General features: G+C 39.8%; 1 protein-coding gene across 1 annotated transcript in view; it reads left to right on the plus strand.

Moving 5' to 3' along the window:
* Positions 1-5,318: 5,318 nt before the first annotated feature.
* LOC110046387 (ATP-binding cassette sub-family C member 4-like) overlaps positions 5,319-7,719 on the plus strand; it is a 23,303-nt gene continuing 20,902 nt past the window's right edge. Inside the window, exon 1 of the mRNA XM_020752079.2 lies at positions 5,319-5,534. The gene's annotated coding sequence lies outside the window, so the exon portion shown is untranslated. The remainder of the gene's footprint in view (positions 5,535-7,719) is intronic.

The raw sequence follows: 7,719 nt of genomic DNA on the forward strand, positions 1-7,719 counted from the left end.
ACAAAAGGCTCAAGAAATACTTTTACCTCTTCATTGACGATTCAATGTTGCCCGAAAACAGGCAAGAATTTTAGGGCCGCCTGTTTAGGGACGGGAATCAGAATATCTTCCGGGTGTCTATCGAAACTGTCACGCGATTGGCTGTTTCCACACGTGCTGTTATTAATTATAGCAGACCGTCCACACGAAATCGATTATGTCTTCCTGACGAAAAGTAAAATAACGAAGGCAACCCAAAAGCAATGTTTTTTCTCCAGTGCCCGAACATCGGACAAAATCAATCGAAAATAAACGGCATAATCAAATGCTCGTACATTCGAGAGTGAAGATTGTTATTATTGCAAACTAATTGTACGTCGTTCGTGTGTATTTCCCGGGGGTGGGGTGTACTTCCTATAATGGCCTATACGGGGAGGCTCTGCCAGAAAGGGGTACCTTTTTCAGAATTCAGGTATATAGAGATTTGAAGGAGATGAAAGGGCAGGGAAATCTGTTATTTTCTTAATAGTTATTTTTAAAAATATTTCGAACAGACGCACCTTATGGCTGTATCATTTCATTTATTTGACACTACATAAAAATGAAAACGAGACTTCCTTTTTTTGACGATTTATTCATAATACGAGCCAGTTATGAAAGTATGCGAAAGGGGTATTTTTTTCAATTAAAAGTATACGAAAGGAACACCTTTTCTGACAAAATGGTATTCAAAAGGATAAGAGGTTGGACCTCGGGGAGAGCTTTGTAGGGTACCCCCCCCCCGGGGTATATTTAGAGCTAAATAGATCTCAATTTGATTAGAAATCAAATGCATTCTGGTACATGGCTTTTCTCAAAACAGTTTGCATTGTTTAGTCTGACTGAGCAATATTGTTTTTCCTTCAAACATCGTGAGCACTGAGGCAGCTCTACATCCTGAAAACACAACATTTGTCCCCAGTGTATAACGAACAGACATCACGGTACAAGAGAAGGCAAACGTTTGGTTAGTTGGACACATCTCCTAGTGACGTCGTTGCGAAATAGTTATCGCAAGAAACTGTTTTGAAGTATCACTCTTACACAGTAGGTTCGATTTCCGCTGCTTTCTCGAGTCCGGTCTACGTTCCCCTCCCCCCGTCCCCCCCACGGGCGGCTGGAAATAGAGCCTACTTACACAGTCAATAAAGGTCACTCCAAAGTGATCAAATTACGATCGTAGTATTGATGAATTGTTGCGAATGGTAAACTGGGTTAAACTGGACAGTCGACGCCTTGTTGATAAATCAATGATGATGTATAAGATTGCAAATAATATGGTTCCGGACTATCTTAGTTCGCACTTTGTCTTCCGTTCCGATAATTTAACCTATAACTTAAGAGATAGTGACTGTTCGCTTGCCATTCCACAGCCCTGCACTAATTATTGTAAAAGAAGTCTGTCCTACAGCGGAGCTGTACTCTGGAATAGTTTGCCCTTGGATATTCGTCAGTCACCCTCTCTTGATGAATTTAAATCTAAGTTGAAGAATTATGATTTTGATGGTAGTCTTATGTAAGTATTATTTTGCTTTTATACACGGCTTCCTTGTAAAGCAGGTTTTTTATCATTTCTTTTATTGTAGTAGTTATTAGTGATCAGGAGCCCATGTTAGTGATTTATTAGTTAAATAGTTACACTAATTTAATTCAATATTGTTACGTCCTGAAGGAAATACCGTGTCTAAATAAAGATTTTACCTTACCTTTACCTTTACTCCCTGGGGGTGGGGGAAGGGGGGGGGGGGGGCAAACCATATATATACTTTATGGGTGTGTGCCGCTGTGAAGGGTATAGTTTTCAGGAAATTAACTCTAGGATAGGGAGGATAAGGTAAAGAAATCAGTCAGTTTTGGTTTAGAATAGAGTATAATTTACCGGAAAAGTGGTCAGTGTAGACGATAATAATAATAATGATAATAAAAAAAATTAATAATAATAATAATAATAATAATAATGATAATAAACAATATTTACAGAGGATATCACCAAGCTAACACTAAGTTAATTAGGATAGTTAATTACGATAGTTAAGTCTAAAACGGGGTTCGTTATCCGGGGTTCTAAAATATATAGAAATTGAAACTCGGAAGTGACTTAGTAAGATATTGGTTCCCGCTACATGTTAGTTAGCGTATGTTGGATAATGATAGTGATAAAGTTTCTGCATTGAAATAACTAGTCAGAGATAGGGTAGGAGTTTTTGGTGCCTAGTCTGTAGTAGGGTTGCAAAATCAAGCTGATGTGTCCAAGCGGCACACCCCTACGCAAAGATTTACAGTGTACCTCACCCCCGGGGATCACTTTTGTACGACATGTTGCTGCAGCACAGGGCCCGTTTCTCGAAAGCGTCGGGAACCTTTCAGGCACACAAAGCCATTTTTAGTTATCCTGTATCTAAAAACAGAGAGGAGTATACGCCTGAAACTTCTCAGATGAAGGGAACCTCTGTTCCTATTAAGAATATGTGAATAAAACAGCTCTGTAATCATAAAGTTTGAGATTTTACTATAGCTTTCCGGGTGTGAAAGCTTTTCGGGACCTTCGAGAAACAGCTCCCAGGTGTTAATAGAGTCTGAATAGGGGTGCCGGAATCTAGGGCTTGCCACAAGTTGCTCGAGATTTCCCAAAACGTCGCCCAAAATTTCTCAAAAAGTTGCTCAAAAGTTGCTTCGAAAAAAGTCAAAAGTTGCTTTTTGTAACAAAAGTTGCTCAAAAGTTGCTACAAAAAGCAAAACGTTTTTTTTGTATCTCTCTTCTTTTATTTGGTCTGATGCAAAAATATGCAATCTGTACAACAAAAGTAAAATTTCTGAGCATTTTTGTGCAATTTTGCGTTGTGACCAGCGTCCTGAATAAATTTGTTCACAATGCGTATGAGTAAATACTACACATCAATATCAATATAAAAATATTAATCTTGTAAAAATTCTATTATGAGCCAATAAAATTGTCGTTGCTGTTCACGGTGAAGACTTCTAACCATTTTCATTTTCGCTGGAGTAATCAGTCTTGCCCCTGCTTCTGCGGCTACCCTCAAAGGATCTGAATTTACGACCTTCGTAACCTGAAACACTCGAATCAGTGGAGCGTGAATCTTCGTTCGCCATTTTGGATTTTCTTTGAAAAAACCGCTGACCTAGCAGCCCGGCTGCATACATCTTTCGCCCATGATCTGCCCCAGGGGGAGGAACTGCTCTTTTTTCACAGGAAATTCTCAAATTGTCAACTGAAATATTGTAAAATATGGAAGCATGGCCAATTAAAGCCCTAAAAGCTGCTCCGATATCTAGAAAACTAGAAATTGCTCAGAATGCAAAAAGTTGCCGAGCAACTTGTGGCAAGCCCTACCGGAATCTCAGGTATCGATTAAGTTTTCGGGATTTTCTCAGCGATCATTTAAAATGTCAACCCATTTTCCATTTCTCAGTTCATTTTCAGAACTTAGATCTCCGCTATCAGTTAAGGAATATCGACGTCATAGTACACCACAATGCTGCGCCAACCGTCACTTTTAAAATTCGTCAGGTAAGATGATCATCCCGATCTGCAGCCTCCGTGGGTACATGTTTGGCGGCAAAACAGATTTACCACCTATTCTATGTCAAACTTGATAATGGATGTGCAATTTCCAAAGTGGAAAAAGAAGCAAGAGCAGAGAATCAACGGCCTGGGTTGCTAGAGTGACCGGTTTTGGTTTGCTAGTCGGAATTCTAGCAATTATAATACTTCAAATATGTTTCGCTCGTACCCAATTGGTCCAAACGCGTCACGTGACTGAAAATCCTCAGCTAAAACTGGGGGGGATCCGTGTATTATTGCCCAATCTTCAAAGGTCTTCAAAAGATCCCGGGTGTTGCGAAACATATTTGAAGGATAAGAAACACAATAGTCTCCATTAGACTTAAAAAACATGCTCGATATTTTTGCCCTTAATTGGACATTATCTGTTCCTCGAAGCTCACAGCTTTCCTCGACGTTCGCCCTGGGAAAACTGTTCGCTTCTCAGAACAGATTATGTCCGCGAACAAATATCCGAGCCTTTTTATATGGACTAGAGTGTGTTCTACTAGGAACTAAACCACTCGTAGATTCCATACGTCACTTCATCCGGGATCCGAGTGGCGTATCTTTCGTATGTCACCGGTTTGTCATATCGTTCAATGACGTCACAATTCGATTCCCGCCTTTTCCAGTTGAATGAACTTGTTTTCTTGCGTCGTTTTCTAGATCTGTTTAGAATTATGGCAGTGACAGACAGAACGTGAACACCGGTTACTTTGTATTTTCTATGAAGCCCACCTGTATTTGAAAACTCAATTATTGGAAAACGCAACTGAAAATCGGCAATGTCAGATAACTGGATTTTATATTTGAGTTATTTGAACTAACACTTCCATTTTTAGCGCAACACTCACAGTTACGAAATACGCTGTCCTGGAGATGTCAAACGACATATACGAGTCAAATGCTAGCACAGAAGGGAAAAATCTCCTATCTTGTATTATACAGCTCTCGCAGTGAATTATGATCGATATGAGCCAACCTTTGCGTAACTGATGAAATTACTATTTTCATAAAAAAATTAGCTTTTGTAGAGGAAAAATTACAGTAAACTTTCACAAAGGTCTTTTCTCCGGACTCCCTACCCACAGCAAAAGAGTTATTTAAAAACTGTTTGACCACGCAGTAACACAACGTGGGCAGATAGCCTACCTTTCGGTGACTTGAATCCGAACCTTTCGCAGCATTTACGTCACCGTTACTTGACGTACACCTGAGTGATTGAGATAAACACTTTGCGCAGCCGACAAATGAGCCGTAAATTTTAACGCACAATCAATCTGAGTGATTCGAACTAACAACAGTTACAAGTTGCTATTCACTTTCCCTGATCAACAAATTAACCAGAAGTTTTAAGAACCATTTCATTTGAGTTATTTGAACTAACAGTTCCATACTAAGTGTAACACTCGCAGTTAGGTACCACGTTATCCTAGAGATGACAAACGATATATGCACCCTCGAAACAGTGGATTTGCAATGGGAAGTTTAACATATGAACGAACAACCTTCAAATTTGCAAAATATGATCCTTAACTACAGCATGTACTTTGCTTGCGCAATCCACGGGTTAAAAATGGGTTTCACCGTGTTGTACATAAAATATATTAACGTAAAGCCAAATTTAGGGTGCTTTTAGAAGGTCAGACTATTGCTATGGTGACCTATTGTATCACGAAAATGACAGCAACGTGTTCACCAATGATTGGGCAGAATTTTTCTTTTTTCCATGATTGTAGCATCAACTGGTGAAGAGTGGTTATAATGACCTATCAAAACCACAGCATTGGAAAGTGCTGGAAACTGTTGAGCCACCTTCAATCAATACTATGTCGCAAGTCACAGACGATACAGAGTGATTCATGAAAATCTTATGCAGTCTTCAAGCAGAGAGTTTTTGAGCCAGCCGAGTTCAGCTACACTTCTGCACCTTCAATGGTAAATTGAGCTGGTAAGCAATAACCGAATTCCAAACACGCTAAATAATGACGCTTACGAGGGTATTTCAGGTTTGCCGTAAGAGACTTTTACCGCACAAATATAATGTAAGTGAACACATACAAATCCGCCCAGATGCATAGAACTGGCTGGACCAGAGTGTGAAGACATCGAGTAATAAGTTAAACGGGGATATGCATGTAACGGCTGTCTTCACGTCACTTTTCATTACGTCTAGATCTATAAGGTAGAGTTGAGTTGAGGGGCATATAATTCATGGTAGGCCACATATAGTCGCCTTCCCCTTCACTCCTTAAATGCTAACCGCAAGCAAATGGCAGTAAATAGAAGCAAACTGCAGGGAGACTGTATGAGTGGCCCTGACCATGAATTATATCCCCGAAGGCCGGAGCAGTTATTACTTCGTAAAGGCGAGCGCAAATTCCATTCACATTATTGGTTTAGTGGAATTATAGATATCCTTAAATTGATGATTTCCGATTATGTCGCTTCATTCTAGATATGCGCAAAAAACGCTAACCAGGGTAAATAAACACAAACGGATCAAGAATCAAACTCCCTATGAGCCGACTCAACTTGGAAAGTGGATCGTCCGTTATAAACAGTGGTAATTTTGATGCCTAACGAAAGAAAGAATGAAAGAAATGTTAAAGAAACCTGTTAAGATTGATTATCGTCAAGATAAAGCCAAGAATTACATTTAGAAGCAGATAGACATCCAAAATTTCAGACATGCAGTGTTCAAGTTTAAGCGTAATTATTTACACTCAGTAGAGCGTATTTGAACATTAAATTATTTCTGCCGATGGCTTTGCAGTGGTTTTATCGGCCGTGGCTTAACCAGTCCTTTGAGAAAACGAATCCAACTTCGAAGCAAAGCTGCACATTACCATTTTGTTTTCTGAAATTTTGTTTTCTGACGAGTTTCATGAGGATCTGACATTATGGACCCCTGCCGATGTTCTACGGTTCAACCGGCAGGGGTCCTAGATTCTTCGCAATTCCTTGACGACTCTTCGCATGAGAGGTGTTAAGAAATCCGCGATCTAACAACAGAAACACGAGCACGTCAAGTTGATCAAAAGACTTCAGGCTCAGAAATAAGGGCACAAACAGACATTTTCAAAGTTACCCGGCGTATTTATTTACAAAACACAGAGATTATTCAGCAGATAAATTGAAACACTGACCTGCCGCTTCAGATGGCGCATGTATTTTTTAATCGTACAGGACGTCTCTTCGCTATACACAAAACAACTTCTCGAGCTCGCCGAAACGGTGTCCTTGGACATCGCAGGAACTGATCTCGGTATTCAATTAATGTTTGATTGGTCAGGAATGAATTACCAGCGTTTGTGTTTAAACCGCGGACATCCAAACTGACAGGACATTATCATTCAGGAGATGAAGGGCTAACAAAGTGTGTGAGGCTTGTTCGATATTTCTACTGGTTGCTTAGGAAATCCCTTTTAAAGTTGGACAATATGGAAAATTTTCAGACTGCTGTTACTCAAGGGACGTCACAGGAAAAATATTTCGATTTTCGCAAAAGCCTCCCATAGTTTGGTGCAGTAATATCTGACGACGAGTTTAGCCAAGTTACGTTAAAATCCGATAAATCTACATACCCTATTAATTCAATCCTTGTGGGGGCCAAATTTGATCTATTTAATGAATTAATGACGCCATTTTTGGCCGAGTGATCACTTCTTGACCCCACAAGGGAATGCAATTAGGAAATATTTACATTAGCAAAATGGCCTATTCATGCAAAAATAAACCTTGACCTTGAGTTTTCGGTCTCGAAAGAAATTCACAGTTTTCGCACCCCAATGAAGCGGTTGTCAACGTAGCCATGCCGCCAACCAGTGAAGCGCAGCTTTGAAGTCCCCCCGCGGGCTACAGTAACGCTTCCCGGGAATGAATGTGCAATGTTTATATTTACAGTATATCTTTATATTTTACATCGAGAGTAGCGAAGTCTTGCGTGAAACATTCGGGCAGCTTATAAACCGAATCAGCAGATAAATGGTAAAGAAGGAAAAGGGAAAAAAACAGGAATGATAGCAGAATTGCCTTGAACAGGCCTACTCGGCGAGCCGAGTCGAGTGCGGATATTTACACATTTGAAACAAAAACTAAACGCGTAATTCATCAGCCTTTTTGTTTTACTAGAA

Source organism: Orbicella faveolata, unplaced genomic scaffold, assembly GCF_042242905.1.
Source record: "Orbicella faveolata isolate gen_17 unplaced genomic scaffold, um_ofav_v1 contig_2, whole genome shotgun sequence".
Taxonomy (NCBI): domain Eukaryota; kingdom Metazoa; phylum Cnidaria; class Anthozoa; order Scleractinia; family Merulinidae; genus Orbicella; species Orbicella faveolata.